Consider the following 18680-nt stretch of genomic DNA (forward strand, 5'->3'; position numbering starts at 1 on the left):
ATAATTAGCATCATTCTGGGAATGTCTTTGTACATGGTTGCTAATGATTGTGAGATCAGGGAGCCTGGTCCCATGAATTAGAGGTCAGGCTCTTAGTCCATATCCTTCAATATTTGGATATAGAATAGGGAGAGACAAGTGCTCCTTCCACTGTGGGTTCAGCCAAGCAGTCTCTCAACATCTCTTTACCAGACTCACATCAAGCACTGTCTCTTACATAAGGCTTTGACTGATTTCTTCATATTCTAGTGCCTTCCTGCTAAAATTACTCTTCATTTACTTTGTATATAGTTATAAATATATATGTTGTCTCACTTGATAGAAATGTAAATCCCATGAAGGCAGAGATTGTTTTATCTTACTAGCTTCTAGCAGAGTATCTGACATATAATAACAAAGTAGATGCATAATAAATGTTTGCTGATTAATTCCTCCCTCTACCCTCACCCTCAATTCCACCTCCCAGCATGTGCTCCAACACCTTACCAAGTGCTTCCAGCAGCACTCAACATCCAATAAGCTCTCTGGAAGTGCTAGAAAGCAACTGCTAGTCTTCTTGTATCTCTACAATGTCCTGGAAGTTCAAAGATATTTTATTGGTCCAGGCTCTGAACATGCTGTGGCCCATCAGTGTAATCATTTGACAGTTGTTAGGGCCAAGCATTGTAAAGTTCATCCTGCCACCATTTATCACCATCAGTTTAAGGTGAAAGATGACATGGTGTCACGACTCTTTCCATCATGGGCAGGAAAAGACAATTTTGATAGACGTGGCCTTTTGTGTGGTGAAGGAATGAGCTGTCTGAGTAAATGACCTGTGTAGCTTCACAGTTAAGGGAAGAGAAAGAAGAATCCAGGCAAGGTGGTAGCTTATATTTAAAATCTTATTACACTGTTTCTATTTAAGCATTAGTCTTTTTTAAGCTGTAGCTGAACTGCTAGGGGAGGTGTAATCATATGGATCAAGAAGTCGACATTCTAAGGAAATTGGCTGTATCTTTTAGGTGACCCTGGGGATCCTCATCTCCTAGGCTCTATCCATGCCAGGAACAGTAATGAGGACTGATATTTATATAGCATTTTAAAGTTCATGAAGTATTTTGCATACTTCTCAAATAACTGATACTAAGATAGTACTCTAAATTTTGCAAAGTATTTTACATACTTCATCTCAAATAACTGACACATACAGCACTTTAAAGTTTGCAAAATACTTTACATAATTCTCAAGTAACTAATACTTAAAAGCACTTTAAAGTTTGCAAAGTGCTTTACATTCCATTTCTCATTTTAGTTTTCAGAACAACTCTGTGGGATAGGCATGCAGATGTATGCTCATCTAGCCATGTTACCCTGGGCAAGTCACTTAACCCTCCTTGCCTCACCCCCCAAAAATGATTTATGCTCATCATCTTCCCCATTTTAGATATAAGAAAACTGAGATTTAGACTGAACCACAGAGTCACACAGTGAATCAGTAACAGAGTCAGGGTGTGAATCCAAGTTTTCTTGATTTCAGGTCTATCTATTGGATATTCTGTTGGATAGAATCATCGAATAAGGATAACTCATTTTCACTTGCAGCTGGATGTGTCCCATTCTGTCCTTAAATTCATACACTTTGAAACCTGGGTAGGAGGTAAAACATCATCACATTTAATGCCTTCATTTTGCAGATGAAAAAACTGAAGGATAGAGAGCCTTAGTGACTTTTCTAAGAATTGGGACTTAAACTCAGGTCTGATTCCAATTATAGTGTTCTTTCCACTATACTATGGCTTATAGTCCCAAAGCTTCCATATTATGCTTGAATACTTACCTGGTAAGATGGGACTCACACAGAGACAGAGTAGCTAATAATCATTTTACAGGGGAGACCTTGAATCTCTTGGTACAGTGAAATGAACAATAGATTTGGAGTCAGAAGACAAATCCTGGCTCTGTTATTTACCACCTCAAATCAAATCAAATAAGATAATATTTGTCAAGTGCTTTGTAAACTTTAAGGAATTGTATAATTGCTAGATATTACCTGTGTGACATTAAACAAGTAATTTATATCAGCCATCCTGCCACCAGCCCCTTACAATGCCTCTACTCTGGGTTCTACACTCTTAATTGGTGAGTATCTAGTCAGGACTATAATTTCCTATTGGGTCCTGATCATGTGAACTTCCCTCCAAGTTTAACTCACACTCCAGACTTCTCCATGTCCATACCAGCAAACCTATGTCCCTTGTGTCACCTCTATTCTGGGTATCAGCCTCCTGACTGATGAGTCCCTAGTCAGGACAATCATTTCATGAGTCTCTGAGGTCCCTTTCAGCTCTGAACTTCTATGATTCCAAGACCTATGTGACTTCTTTTGTTCTCATTGCTCCTCTGCTCTGATTTCTCTTGGAATCTTATCTCATCTTACTTTTAGTTTCTCATCTTGCTATCTCAGATGAGGCCACTGGATTTACTCTGCTACCATCCAGACAGCTTGCACAATTCATCTTTATTTGCCATTGTTCACTGCAGTGCCTTTGGGAAACTTAACAACTCATATAATAGCATCCTCAAGGTTGATGCTCCAAAAGCTTTTCCACCCAAAAGATTGTTTTCCAATTTTAAAATGTTCCAACCAGTTCACAAACTTATCTATTTTATTCTAAAAAAACAGGCTTCTTGCCCCCAAGTAGAATAGGTTTCAACTTAAACTTCTTGGATCCCACTTCAATATTCCTTCCCTAAAGCACAATTTTGGCCTTTGCAAATCAATCAGTTTTGTCATACTGGATCAAACGCCTTCCTGAAATTCAGATAAATTGCCCATTATGGAATCATTGTCTCCCAATTCCATGATGTATTCAAAGAATTCAAGCAGATTTGTCAAGCGTGACTTTCTTTTCATGAATCATGCTGTGTCTGTCCTTCACCAAATTAAACATTTCAAAATTACTCTTAATAAGCGTAAATGTCCCCTCCATCTTTGCTCTGACTTACAGGTGAGGGGGAACTGAACCCCTATTTCTTCTAGTGTTCTAAAGAAGCCACATTATGCTCATTAGGCAACACCACCACCATGACTGCCATGGGCTTTGTTTTTGTCTCTGTACCTTATGCTTTCATAGCTCTGTCAACATTTTGAGCAAATTTTGTGGTACAAGGTTTAGACTTCAGGGCAGTACCTGATTCTGCTCAAGTCATGTATCAATTTAATTTTAGAGTTGGAAGGAATTTGAAGAGATCATCTGGTCTTTGAGGCAAGAGAATGGCTGAGTATCTCAAGAAATGTCCATTTGTTTAGGTATTCCTCAGTTGATGAGCATCTATTTTGTGGTTTTTTTGCTCCCCACCAAAAAAAAATACTGCTCTGAAAATTTTGGTGTAAATGACACCTTTCTTTTTATCTTAATCCTTGGGTCATACACCTAGGAGGGGGATTTCTGGGTCAAAGGGCATGAGCATTTTAATCATACCTTTAGCATAATTCCTAACTGCTTTCCAGAATAGAAGAACCCATTCACAATTCCACCAGGAATGTAAGTACGTTTCTGCAGTCCCTCTAATATTGCCTTTTTGATTTTTCTGAGGGAAACCTGTGGAGTTGCTTTGATTTGCATTTCTCATATTATTATTTTCATATTATCATTATTTTGTGATTCTTCTTTTGAGATGTTTGTTCATATCTCTTGAAAATCAGAGAATATTTGTATTAGTTCACTAAATATCTTAACTATCAAATTCCGAGATATTTAATGTCAAAATGTTTTTTTTAGATCAATAGCTTCTCTTCTTATCATAGTTGCATTTATTTTGTTCTTGTAGAAACTTTGAATTTCATATAACCAACATTATCTATTTTATTTTTGTGATGGCTTGTCTCTTATTTGGTTAAGAACTCTTACCTAGCCATAGCTATGAAAGGTAGCTAATTAGTTCTCTTCTAATTATTTTATTTTTAAAGCTTTAATATTTAGGTCATGTGTCAATGTTGCATTTACTGTGGTATATGGTGTAAGCTTTAAAACTAATTTATATAAATTGATTTCAAGTTTTACCAGAAGTTGTTATCGAGTTCTTCCCCCAAGTAATTTAAGATTTCAGATTTATTGAACACAGAGCTATTGAGTTTGTTGTTTCTGATTCCTTCTTATCTAGTTTGTTTCACTGGCATACCTTTGTATATTTTTTTACCAGTACCAAATAGTTTTGATGATTATTGCTTTATAGTACAATTTGAGGTCTGAAAGTGATAATTTTCCCTTCTTTATTACTTTTTCATTCTGGATGTTTTACATCTAAATAAATATTGTTATGTTGCCTATTTTTATAGAGTCTCCAATTGGTACTTTGATTTGTATGGCACTAAATATGTAAATTAATATAGGTATCACCATTTTTCTTACTTCAGTATAGTCCAATCATAAGCAATAGATATGCCTTCAATTATTTAAACTGTTTTCCATTTTTAAAGTACATTTGGTAGTTGTGTAGCTAGACATATAGTAGACATACTGACATATAGACATACATACATACATATATACATATATGTACACATACAGAGGGAGGGAGGGAGGGAGAGAGAGTGAAAGAGAGAGAAAGAGAGGAGAGAGAGAGAGAGAGAGAGAGAGAGAGAGAGAGAGAGAGAGAGAGAGAGAGAGAGGAAGGGAGGGAGGTTTTGAGCATGTCCTGATAAATTGGCTCCCAGATAGTTTATGCATTGCATAGTAATTTTAAATGGGGCTTTTATTTTTATTATTTACTCTTAGATTTTATAATGCTCTATAGGAATTTTGTGTATATTGTTGTTTAATTTCAAATCCTTACATTTTGCTGGTCAACCATCAGTATTTATTAAGCATCCACTATATGCTAAGCACTGTTTTAGATACTAGGGATGGAAAAACAAAACTGAAACAGTCTCTGACCTCAAGGGGTAGAACTTGTATTCTCTCAGGGGAGATGATATGTACATGTACAGTATATAAAGTCTAAAAAAATACAAGAAAATTTTGGGAGCAGGGAAGGAAGGCACTAGAAACTGGTTAGAATCAGGAAATATTGAATCTCTTATTTGTCTCAGTTTCTTTGCTAATTCTTTGGAGTTTTTTTAAAGTAAACCATCAAGTTTACTTCAGCAAATAGGGATATTTTATCTACTTTTTGCCTATGTTTATGCCTTTAATTTCTTTTTCTTTTCCTATTGTTGTTGTTAGTATTTCTAGAACTAAATCAAATATTAGTGGGTACATTCTTATTTCACTACTGCATTTATTGGGAAAGTTTCAAGTGTTTCCCTGTTAAAAATGATGCTAACTTTTGATTTTAGATATAATTTTATCATATTAAAGAGACTTTCAAAGTAATAATAATAACTAGCATTTATATAGTATTTTAAGGTTTACAAAGCATTTTACATATATTACCTAATTTTAGCATCACAAAAAATCCTGATATGTAAGTGTTACTATTATCCCCATTTTATAGATGAGGAAATTGAGGAACAGAGAAGTCAATTAACTTCCCTGGGATTATATAAGTAATAAGTGTTTGATACGGGATTTGAACTCAGGCTTTCCTAATTCCAGGGCCAGGATTCTATCCACTATGCTACCTAGTTGCATATGCCTTAAAAGAATATTAGCATGAATGATTGTTACACTTTGTCAAAGACCTTTTTCTGCCACTAATGTAATAAGTATGTGGTTTGGTGGTGCTTTATTTTTAATGTAATTAATTTTGTTAATTGTTTTCCTGGTGCCTTAATATTTTTGCGTCCCTTGTTTCCATGTTATTTTGTCATAGATAATTTTTAGAAATGTCTTGCTGTAGTCTTTTTGCTAGGAATTTATTTAACATTTTTGTGTCAATAATCACTACTAATACTGGTCTAGTATTTTCTCTTTGTGTTATTGTTCTACAGATTAGCTATTAGAACTGCATTTATCTCATAAAAGGAGTTTGGCAGAATGGTTTTTTTTTCAATTTTTGGAAATAATTTGAAGAGTTTAAACAGTTGATAGAATGTACTCTTTAATGTGTCTGGGTTAAGGTTGACCCCCCGCAACCAGTACACACTTTGGAAATTCTATTATAGTTAGTTCAATTTCATTTTCAGAAATTGGATTGTTTAAAATTTTAATTGCATGTCAGGGGCACCTCTTCCTAGGGAGAGATTCCAAAGGCTCTGTGTTCTGGGATGAGGGGTATATTTTTATTTGTTCTGGGCAGGGGAAGATGAAATGAGGGTGTGAAGGAAAGAGTCACTAAACTTACCCCAACAAGTACAAGCCTGGTTTGTTATCCTTGTCCCGAATATTTTTAGAGATAGCAGAGAAGGACTATAAGCACAAATGTAGCTTAATAAAGGGTTATTGGACCAAACCTAGGGACCACATATCCTAAGCTGATGGAACTATATGGGTGAGATGATATTTTATCCCTTCTTTCATTTGCAGCTATGCCAGCCTCTAGTAAAGTTTTGCAAATAATATTAGGATGTTAGCACTAGAAAGGACCTTTGAGCTCTTTTGTCCCAGAGCTTTTATATTATAAATGGAAAAACAGTAAGAAGTTGATCCTAGACTGAGTAAAACAGTTGTTTACTTGCATTATGTGACCTGAGGGACACCAAAGAAAGGCCCACTTGGCTCCAGATCTCTCTCTCTCTCTCTCTCTCTCTCTCTCTCTCTCTCTCTCTCTCTCTCTCTCTCTCTCTCTCTCTCTCTCCTTGTGCATGAGGTATTGTTGTCCCAAGCCTTCTCTTTTTCAAATGTGAAGGTCCCTGGAGAAAGGAACACATTAAATCATTATTAATATCAATATCCAATTATGAATTAGTTAATAAGAAATCGAGTATACCCAATTCTTAGCAAGGCCTTGAAGGAATTAGTTATGGCATAGTACAAGGGATTTTGAATTAGGAGACTTTTTCTCTGTCTCACCTGTACCTACGTGGCACAATGGATAGAATACTGGTCCTAGAAATAGGGAGACATTAGATCAAATCTAGTCTCAGACACTTAACACCTGTGCAACCCTGGGTAACTGCCTTAGTTTCTGCAACTGTAAAATAAGGGTAATAATCATACCTACCTCCCAGAGTCATTGTGAAGAGCAAATGATAAAATGTGTCTAAAATGTCTAAGTGTTTAATAAACATTTCCTTGCTTTCTTCTTTCATTGCTTCTTTCCTTCCTCACACAGGTACCACTACACCAGTTCAGACCCTTAGCATCTTTCACCTAGACTACTACAATGGATTTTTTTTTTGCAAGGCAGTGGGGGTTAAGTGACTTGTCCAGGGTCATACAACTAGTAAGTGTCAAGTGTCTGAGGCGACATTTGAACTCAGGTCCTCCTGAATTAAGGCTGGTGCTTTATCTACTGCGCCACCTAGCTGCCCCTACAATGAATTTTTTTTTTTTGCGGGCCAGTGAGGGTTAAGTGACTTGCCCAAGGTCACACAGCTAGCAAGTGTCAAGTGTCTGAGGCCAGATTTGAACTCAGGTCCTCCTGAATCCAGGGCCGGTGCTTTACCCACTGTGCCATGTAGCTGCTCGCTACAATGGACTTTTAATGAACTCTCTGCCTCCAGTCTCTCCTCTCTCTAAAACCATACTAGTAGCAAATGTGAAAGAGATATTCCTCAAGTACCATTCTAACGGTATCACTCCCACAGCTAAATAAACTGCAGGAACTTCTTTTTACCTCTAGAATCAAATTAAAATTCCTCTATCTTGCATTAAAAGCCCTTCATGAACTGCCTTCAACCAACTTTTCCAAGTATGCTATGCATTTATTTCCATTCACTCATTCTGAGGTCCAACCAAATTGACTTTTTTATTGTTCCTCATATGATACCCAGTTTCCTACACAAGTCATACCCAATGCCTCGAATGCACTTCCTTGACAGCTCCAACTTGAGAATCACTATTTTTCATCAAAGCTCAGTTCAAATGCCATCTTATAGAGGAGGCCATTACTGTTTCCCTCAGCTGCTAGTGCCCTGTCCCCATTACCTCAAATGTACTATGCTATAACTAATCCCTTCAAGGCTTTGCTAAGAATTGGGTATACTCGATTTCTTATTAACTAATTCATAATTAGATATTGATATTAATAATGATTTAATGTGTTCCTTTCTCTAGGGTCCTTCACATTTGAAAAAGAGAAGGCTTGGGACAACAATACCTCATGCAAAAGAAGAGAGAGAGAGAGAGAGAGAGAGAGAGAGAGAGAGAGAGAGAGAGAGAGAGAGATCTGGAGACAAGTAGACCTATGTGGATATGTCTCCCAGTAGAATGTAAGCTCAAATAGCTCAAAGTTCCTGTTTTACTCTCAGTGCCTAGCATAATATCTGTCACACAGTAGGTATTTAATAAAAGCTTGTTGATTGACTAATTGATTACACCCCATGTTGCTTTTACTTACCTTTATTCACTTTAAGTTTTACTTTCAAGAAAATCAGTTTATTATACCCTTCCTCCAATACACTCTACCAACATCATTCCATTTGATCCCCACAACAGCACTGTGGGGAAAAGACAAGAATTATTTTCCTCTGCATCAGTTCATAAAAGTTACCTACTTCCTGCCATAGATTTGGTATGCAAAACAAGACATATTTTTAGATCTAGCCAATGTGGGAATTTGTTTTACTTGCCTACAAGAGGATTGTTTTCCTTTGTTTTAGAGATTGGGTTTTGGGGTGGAAGTGAAACAGAAAGAAAATAAATGCTTTGTAATTGAAAAAAATGAAAGAATTACAATCCTCATTTTGAAGATAAAGGAGAATGAAGAAATAGAAAAATGAAGTAGTTGAAAATCAGAGAGATTATAACATGTTCAAAGTGACAGTTGATAAGGGAAAGATCCAAGACGGAACCCAAGTCTTTTAAATATAGTTTCCAGTGCTTTTCCCCTTATCACATGGTGCTTCTCTTTGTGCCCAGAACCATCCATGTGTCATGATGGAGCCCCTGAAAATAAACACCAGTGACAATGGCTGTTAGCTTACAATTCTAACTCCTTCTTATCTTTGCCAGAATGTCATGAGGTCTCCAAAATAAAATCTGGTTTTCTTTTAACCAGGCCTGCCTTGGATGGCTGAGAGAAGCCCAAATGAATTCAACTAAATTCCAAACATATTTCTTAAGATCCTCCTACTCTGGACCAGGTGCTGTTCTAGGTTCTGGAGATAAAAGATAAAACAAAACAGTCTTTACCCTTGGGGAGTTGACAATCTACTGGGAGAAACAACATATACGAGTATGAGTCAATACAAGATATATACAACATAAACACAAAATGAAATGAACTAGGTAGGTGGTAACAACTGGAGGAAGCAGAAAAGGTTCCTTGAAGGAGGTGGTACTTGAATTGAACCTTGAATACAGGTACAAATTCTAAGAGGTGAGGGGGAAGAGGGAATAGGCATGGGACACAGCCAGTATATATGGAAAGAGAGAGAGAGAGAGAGAGAGAGAGAGAGAGAGAGAGAGAGAGAGAGAGAGAGAGAGAGAGAGAGAGAGAGAGAGAAGATCGAATACCATGCATGAGAAACAGCAAGAAGGCCAATTTGGCTGGATGGAAAAGTTTGTGAAGGGGAGTGATCCATAGTTATGCTATAAAGATTGACTAGAACCAGGCTGGAAAGAACTTTAAATGCCAAGAGAAGGTGGGAAATGGAATGAAATGTATGGGCCACAGCAAGCAGGCCAGTTTGTTTAACACATAGAATACCTGAAGAAATGATTTCAGGATGGTAGATTTAGGGCTGGAAGGGGCCTTAGAAGTCATCTAGCCCACCCCTCTCCTTTTACAGACAAAGAAACTGAGGCTCATAGCAATTATGACTTGTCTAAGATCACATTTGAATATTCAAGGAAATACTATCTGTACAGCTGGGTTTGCCTGCCAAGTACATGGCTGGTTATGTCATCACTTGAACTATAAGAATTTACAGTGATCAAGCTGGCAGAGCCACTGCCTAATGATCGTCAAATATAATTAAAAACATATTTCAATATAAAGCGCATTGCCAAATATATACCAGCTAAGTGAAATTAACCTTCAAATGATACTTGAACAACAGTAAACCACAAGGGTATATAAGAGATTAGATATACTGTAGTCTAATTATGTTACAATAATTCACCTCATTAATCTCCTAGGAAACAATAACGACAACAGTTAAATACTGTAATTAACAAACCCTATTTCAAACTTGATTTTAATTTTATAGGACTTTGCAATATTATCCATGGTACAATTATATAAAAGCCCAAAACCCAAGATGCAGCAACAATGAGTTCTCTGTAGCAGATTTACAACCCAGCTCAATGCCCTGACCCGAGATGTCAGGAACAAGGCCTGCACCATATGCGGGCCCCTCTGCTCCTCCCTTTTATTCTCCAGTTTCTTAGTGCAAGTTCTCTGCAGGAACCATGGTGCTCAAACCCAGTGAGTCCTCAGACAAAGCAGAAAAGGCAGACAAATGAATTCAGATTAAATTCACGCTCCTGAACTGGCCAGACATTCAGACCAGACTTTCAAAGGGGACCAGGCTCATTTTGGGTTTTGTGGCTGCAGTTCGTTTATTTCGAGCTGTTGGGGATGCGCGTGATGAATGTTAGGACTGAAAGATGAGGCATTAGCACTAGGGCCATGGAGCAGGGCTGTCAATCAATCCATGGCAAGGAGAAATGACAATTTGGTATATTAGCAAGGAGGAAAGTAGGAGAAGCTGGATACCCCCCTCAAATCAATGTCAGGATCCCTTCCTTAAGAAAGCCAGAGGAAAGGAGATGGGAAAGGCAGGTGAGAGAGCACATCCTGTGATAACTGTAATTTCTGTAGCCGAGAAAGCCTTGAGGGCGACAGATTCATTAAGCAACTGTGCAATGTTTTTCATTATAATCATAAATTGGTACTTTTTGGTTAGCCACCAACAGGTCACAGAAAATGCTGATGTCAGCCCCTGCCTGCTGAGCTCTCTGACCCTTCTAAGAGAGAAAAAGCATCTCTAGGCATTGCTAAATGGCCTGAAACGTTGATGGGGTGAAAGCTACAAGCAGTCAGAGAGTTCTTTGTGCTAACATAGCTCCTTTAATTCAATAAAGATTCCGGAGACATGTGCTAGGTCCACAGGAGGAATATTATAATAGCTGACATTTATACACCAATTTCAGGTTTGCAAGACACTCTACCTAGAGTATCTCATTTGATCTGTAAAATGAGCCTTGGAGATAGATGCTAGAGTATTATTTTTTTTAACTTTACAGATGAGAAAACAACAACAACAACAAAACCCAGAGAGTTTAAATAACCTAGTCACACAGCTAGAAAGGGTCAGATTCAAACCTGGTTCTCTTCTGACTCAAGTCCATTGATCTTTTCCCTATTAATGTAATAACCAATGAAACCTACTTCTGATCTCTGGACAGTGAAAGTTCATGCCAGTATCAGTATCCCAGAATGCCACTTTGGTACTTGTGAAGTCATCAGGTCACAGATTTAGAGCTTTAAGGAAACATAAATGTCACAAAATCCAACTCCCTCACTTTACAGGTGGAAAAACGGAGACCCAGAGATGTTTAGAGACTCATTAAGGGTCAGAGAACTATAAGTGGCTAAGGTGGAATTTGGACTGCTCTATGCAATATGCAACTTTCCTCTCAGCCAACCCATCATTTTATAGATGAGAAAACCAAAGATCTGTAAAATTAAGCAGCTCTCTTGAGGTCATGAGATCATAGCTTTAAATCTAGAAGGGAGCTTAAAGGTCCTCCAGTCCAACCCCCTCATTTTACAGATGAGGGAACTGAGGCAAAGAAAGGGTAAGTGACCTTGATAGAGTCACACAGCTAGCAAGTTCCTGAAGTAGTATTCAAACTCAAATCTTTCAGTTCCAAGTCTGACACTCCAACCAAAACACCTCACCTAGATAGTAAATAGTAGATCTTGAATTTGAACCCAAGTCTTTTGACTCCCCAATCCAGTGCTTTTTTGACCACATCAGTCCATAGCACAATTACAGATGTGACAAATATGTATTCTCATGCAGAATTAGCTGCTCTCCTCTCCAATCTTAGTGTTGGCCTCCCCTGGAAAATCATCACAAAGAGAATGAGGTTTCTCACTTGCCTACCATGGCCACATGAAGACAAGTGGGATACAGTTGCCATGAAAAACCCCAAAAAAGTCACATTTCATGATTTCTCTGTTCAAATATCTAAGCCCTGGGGAGAGCAAGAGATCAATCAGGTGGAATTTTCACTTCGAAAAGCATCATCAGTCCTAAGAGTTTGCATGATGCATTGGTGTCTCCTTGAAGAAGATCTTCTCTATTTTAGATGCACTATAAATATTATGCAGTCTGGTGCATGTCAGGCAGAATGTCCCCATCCTTGAGCAAGCATGGAGAAATATACAGTAGGCAGGGAGGTGAGTTATGAAAGGGAATACATTTAGTAATCTAATAACCCAGTGGACACCTGCAATTTACAGTTTAATCGTCCAGAAGGTATAGTTTGTCTGTAATTGAATTAGATTTTGAAATAAGGCAAAGCTGATTTATGGTGTTGTTTAAAAAACAGGGGATGCTTTCATGTTCATGGTGATAATCCTGTGGTCTGTGTTAATGCGGTATCAAGGAATAAAGCAAACTGGATAGATGTGAGGGAGGTAGGGTTCATTGCACAGAATGGCAGGACATGCAGAAGCTAGGAGAAAGAGAAAGTCTATGCTTCTTATTTAAGCTTACTTGGAATTAAGAGGTACTTCTTTCCTTTTCACCCTGCTTTGGCTATATGAGGGTCACAGGAACATCAGTTAGAACTGGAAAAGAACTTGGATGTCATCTAACCTAACCCTCTTTTTTTCAGATGAGGACACTGAGTTTCAGAGACATGAATTGACTTTTTCCTATGGTCACATGGGTAACAAATGGTAGAGTGAGTTTTCAAACCTGGATCCTCTGTCTTTGAATCCGGTGAGTGCCCTTTTAAACTAAATTCAACTATGAATTTTAATGTATTTCTCAAAAGAAAGCATTCATTTTTCTCTCCCTTAACGCAAGGGATTTTGGGGGCACAGAAGCAGTATGTTTCTATGGTCCCCCTTGCTCCCTCAGAAGTACCATAGTCAAGAGAAGAGTTCGCTGAAGCATATTAGATCTATAAGTGGCAGCATGGTGAAGTGGAAAGTATACCTGCATTGGAGTCAGAAAACCCAGGTTCAAAACCTGCCTCTAACACTTTACTACCTGAGGGACCAGCGAGTAAACAGGGAAGTCAAAATCTCCTGGGTCCTCAATTTCCTCCTTTCTAAAATAAAGGGCTTTAATTAGATGGCCTCCAAATTCCCTTCCAGATTGAAATCTCTGATGCAGTGAACATTATTAGCGACCTTGGGTAAATCGTGGAACCTTCTTAGGTCTCAGTTTTCTCAGCTGTTCGCTTAAATGACTTCTCAGGGGTTGGCTTAAATAACTTCTAAGATCTCTTCCAGGTATAGATCTATGATCCACAGAACAAACACTGGCTCAGGAACTCTTCATTGATGGTAAGACAGGAAATGGGGCTCCAGAGGACAAGAAGCGTTCCCAGACTGACTGGCTGAGGATCAGTGTAGAGGCTTATAATGTTACCTACAATCCTACAATCATCTGGAAACAGAGGCAAGATGACCAAATTAATTTTATAGGCAGCAAAGTCTTCTCTTTATTCCCATTAGTGTTTACATTCATTTGTGATATTTTAAGTCAATTTCACACAAGCAAAAAGATCAGATACATGATCATTGTTCCAGGGGCACTGGACATATACTATTGCCTTTAAAGAGGATGAAAAAGAGTGTTTCACTAAGAAAGCATCACTTACATCACCCTTGTTACTCTTAAAATGCTGAATTTATAGTCTCTCATATTTCACATGTCCTCTAAGAAGATATCTTGGGGAGAATGGACAAATCTTAAATTGTCACATCACCTAGTTTTCACTTTTAGAACTTGAAAAATATACCTTACAAAATACTAAGCCTTCACTTGCACTGGGCGCACATGAAAACACACATGTGCATGCACATACACACACACACACACACACACATTCCCTGGGTGAACAGGAGCAACATTTATGGGAAACAGAGCTGGATTTGCCCAGCTTGGAACAGCCTGATTACCTCTCAGATGAAGCTAAAATGAAGTAAGACAATGAGCATGAATCTCTTGTATTCTGTGAGTAAGAACAGCTTTAGAAAGTTCTAGTCTTGTACCATCCACACGTGGCCCTGGGATTCATTTATTCATTTTGCTTGTGTTTCATTCATTCAATGAGTAAATATTCAAAGAGGATTGACAAGGCAAGAGCTGAAACGACAGTGAGGACTGGAAGCTTCCTCTGGAAAATCTGGCAATTTTGGCACCATTCCTTTACCTGTAACAAACTAATTTCCTTGCTTATTTCTAACCCTAGTCATCTGGCCTCACTTGGACCTGGAGATACAAAGATCTGAGACAGAACCACTTGGTGAGACAGAAGGAAATTTAGGAAGTGGACTTGACCCTCAGAAACATCACACCTTTCAGTGAATGCCCACGCTGTTCATGAAATCAAGCTAAACTGAACCTCTCATCCTTCCCACTGCCACCCTGCCAAGAATATCAAGCATATGAACTTGCAGACCCAGCTTCCTCATAACCTAGCTGACCACTGCAGCCACAGCCAATATGCATGGTAAATACATCTTCTCCCCAGAGAACGGTCTGACAGTAATGTGCTCCATATTGTTTCAGATGTTCCAAAATGAGAAAAGAACATGTCTGAGATAATGTCAGTATTGTTAACCCCAAAGTCTTCTGCCCTCCATATCATGCCGAACTCTTTAAAACTGGCGCGTACCCCCACCATCCACCCCCCACGACAACTGCAAGACACGATCCTTAATAAAAAAGGAAAAGATTAATTGGAAAGCTGCCTTGAGAGAGCAAATGTGCCAGACCTGCCAGCTTTATAATGTAAGTAATTAGGGCGGCATTATGAGTTATGTTATCGCAGCCAGCAGCCCCAGCAGCGACTGTTTGTTTCAGCATTTATTCACTGGTACCTCGGAGAGAGAGAGACAGGACTGAGTGGAGATGGAGCACAGATACAGGTGGAGGAGAGCATGTCTCTCATCTGAATGCTGATTTTCGCCTGCCAGTGCTGTGAGGGGGGGAGGTACAGATAAAGAAAGGCCAAGGAAAAGGTGGACATCGATGTGCTGGATAGAAGTGGCTTATTAAATCTGCCCAATGTACAGTATTACATCCAGGTGTCAGATTAGCTTCAACTCCTGAATTAAGGAGACAATGCTGCTCTTTAGGAGGAGCAGAAAAAAGCACCTGAGACAGCTCTTTAATGAGGACTGCTGCATAACAGAAGTCCTCACATAGGAGATGGATGGGAGATGGATTAATGTTGTAATCAGCACACACAGGCAGAGAGCGGCGATTTGTTTTACTACAGACTAGCCCAGTGTTACTTTGAGAGGTGAAAGGAAGTGAAAGATAAAAGACAGAACAATGTGGATGTGTTTTAAACTCTCATTATTCTGCTAGTGCAATGAAGTCTTTTCTTAAACTTCTCTTCTCTTCTCTTCTCTTCTCTTCTCTTCTCTTCTCTTCTCTTCTCTTCTCTTCTCTTCTCTTCTCTTCTCTTCTCTTCTCTTCTCTTCTCTTCTCTTCTCTTCTCTTCTCTTCTCTTCTCTTCTCTTCTCTCCTTTCCTCTCCTCTCCTTTCTTTCCTGTCTTCTTTTCCCCTCTCCACTCTCTCACATGCCCATCTCTCCTTTCTATATATCTTCTCTCCTTTCCTTCTCTGTTTTCTTTTTTGATACCCTTCTTTCCCCTCCCCCATCTTCTCTCTTAATTCTCCTCTCCTCTCTCTTCCCTTCCTCGTCATCTCAATTTGGTCTTTTGTCCCCTTCTGTCTTTTCTGTCTTCTATACACATACACACAGAAGTGGGGAGCCCAATCTTTAGATAGTCTTTACAAATGGGCACTTGAGTCATAGCATTTGGAGGTGTCGAACATGTTCAAACATCCTCAAATTATTTTTCTTTCCTCCCAGTCTACCCATTTTCAAAGAGTTTTATATCTGTAGCTAAGGATCTAGAAGAAAAGATTTTTTTTTGTCACAGCTTCTAAGAGAATTATCTTCTAGAGGCAAAATCTGGTGTTTTCTGCAAGGCTAGTCCAAAGCCACAGAACTAAATGGCCAGGGAGTATCATTCAAGTCCACGGAATGTTAGTTCTTTCAGGGCAGAGACTTTCATTTTGGGGGGTCTTTAACACCTAGATCAAAGAGTGTTGGACTTAGAGTTGGGAAGATCTGAGTAAAAATCCTGAATCTGCCACTTACTAGCTAAGTGATCCTGGACAAGTCACCTATCTTCCTCAGCCTGAGTTCCCTTAGCTGCAAAATGGGGAAGTAATATCTTTTACTTCATAGGGTTCCTGTGAGGGTCAAATGAGATCATATACAAAGTGTTTGGCAAATGCTTGAGCAATATAAATACCAGCTTGCACAGTGCATAGCATACAGTTGATTCTTAATAGATCCTTTCTGATTGAATGGTTAACTGATAATTAGGAACAGAGTCTTCAACCTTTAGAATCACAATTTATCTGAGTGTACTTAGTGGCCTATGAATGATGAAGGGGAAGGAAAATGGGAAATGCAGATAGGCAAAAGGAAAGTAGGGTTGCCTTTGTGTGGGCCAACTGCTAGTACATTTTGATTTCAGGAAGGTCAACTCCTCCCTTCCTTTCTCCCTGTCCACTCACCCTAGACTCCTCTATATGTTGTGTGATACCTATAAGTCTTTGAATGGAAAAAAACCCTTTAATCCTATAAAAAGAAATGAGAATTCAAATTGCCATACTCATGGAAGAAAGAATGGCAAGATTCATGTGCCACATTAGGAAAAAAAAAAAGGTCCTCTGGGGCCATAGGATCTAGATTCAAATCCTACCCCCTCACATTTGCTCTCTGTGTGACCTCAGGCAAATCACTTAATTTCCCTGGGTCTCAGTTTCTTCATCAGTAAAGTGAAGAATTTCAACTAGATGGTCTCTGAAGGTCCTTTCAGTGTTTAAGATCAATGATCCCATGTCTTAAATTCTAGCTCTTTAGCTACATTCATACCATTCATACCATTCATGATTCATAACATTTTTTTTTGAGAGCAGGTTTTAATGGTAGGAAGAAATAAGGGATAAAGGGTTTGGAATGGCTAAAGCATGACATGGAAGTGGGGAAAAGGGTATAGGAAGAGGGAGATCTCTCTTCCTTGTCTCTGGGTATGGTAGAGAGAATGCATTTCAATTCAGGAGACAAAGCTGGGGAGGACAGGGACCACTAGGGAACTGTAGTAAGTTTCACATCTTAGTTCACAGAAGTCATACAAAGAGAGGTCTTCTTGGGGGTGAGGGAACATTTCCTGTAAAGGGAACAAGACTGTCCTTCATTCAAGAAATGATAACATGTTGCATCAACCCCTCAGCCAGATGATTCAGGTACATTTTATTTGGAAAGTCAAATGCATAAGAAGCTTTTCTACAGAGATCATTTCCCCCCAGGACACCTACAACAAAGAAAATCCCTTCCCCATGTCTGCAGTAATGCCACAAAATAGCTCAGGGACTCCACACTCCATCCTTTTAAAGCAGGTCCTGACTGGATTCAAGGTAATTACAGTTATGAGGCCTGCATTTGGGGAGATGGGGGGGGGGAATAATCTAACGATGAGGTTAGTGTTGCTTGGGAATTTATGTGTCTTCGAAAATGAAATTCCTAGTTAACTTTGCTGGATATTTTTCACATTCAACATATCTGGACTCCCTGGTATGGGGGAGACAGGTGCCTAAAGCATTCAGACAAATAATTGATTTTGTCCATGAAGCACATAGCTCCTGCTCCCTCCTGAAAATGAATTGTGTGTGCTATGGAGTGAAGCACAGAACAGAAGAGAACTGACTTCTTTGCCCTAGGACTGGGAGTTGGGGGTGAAGGGGGGCCGCAGAACCACATTTCTTAATGCCCAATCTGTTTTCAACCAGAGACAAGAACCCATAAATTCCTTAGATCATCATATTTTAATGGCTTCTCACCATTATCCTGGAAAATAAGATGTGTTTGAAATCAGTACCCATTGATTGAAGATGGTCAAACAAACTATGTTTTGGTATATTGTGGTGTTGTAAGCAATGATGGATGGGAGGAATTTAAAGCAACATGGGAAGATGTGTATGGACTGATACACAGGGAAGAAAGGAGAACTGGGAGAAAACTATATATATTGACTACAATAACACCAATAAAGAAAGAACACTAAAAAGAAGTCAAAGTTTGAGTAATTGAAGTCATCCATCTTGGTCCCAGAGAAGAAGTAAAGGAGCAGAAAGGCAGAGCACCATAGGGGTGGAATGTTGCATACATTGTCAGAAGCACTGCCTGTATCCCTTGTTTTTGCTCACCTGTCTTTGTTGGAGGGGATGCTTCAGTTCCAGTTAGAGGATGGGATATATCCAGAAATGACTCTGATTTCAAAAATATGACATCAATAAATCTGTTGTGTTTTTTTTAAAAAAGTTATTTTTAAAATAAATTCAAAGAGAACTCTCTCAGACCAAGTTAACCACCTAG

The 18680-nt window shown here is 38.7% G+C and overlaps 1 protein-coding gene and 1 long non-coding RNA gene across 21 annotated transcripts in view; one reads left to right on the forward strand and one right to left on the reverse strand.

Annotated features, from left to right (window-relative positions):
• Window positions 1-15650, forward strand: part of LOC122735362 — a 104012-nt gene extending 88362 nt beyond the window's left edge. Inside the window, exons 3-4 of one of the 2 annotated variants that reach the window (XR_006354126.1) lie at window positions 12879-12985; window positions 14469-15650. This is a non-coding gene — a long non-coding RNA (uncharacterized LOC122735362). Of the gene's footprint in view, window positions 1-8141; window positions 8241-12878; window positions 12986-14468 lie in introns of those variants that run through there. The other variant, XR_006354127.1, reaches the window with a different exon arrangement.
• Window positions 1-18680, reverse strand: part of RBFOX1 (RNA binding fox-1 homolog 1) — a 2803489-nt gene that overhangs the window by 2216833 nt on the left and 567976 nt on the right. The window lies entirely within an intron of this gene.

This window comes from Dromiciops gliroides, chromosome 1 (genome assembly GCF_019393635.1).
Source record: "Dromiciops gliroides isolate mDroGli1 chromosome 1, mDroGli1.pri, whole genome shotgun sequence".
Classification (NCBI taxonomy): domain Eukaryota; kingdom Metazoa; phylum Chordata; class Mammalia; order Microbiotheria; family Microbiotheriidae; genus Dromiciops; species Dromiciops gliroides.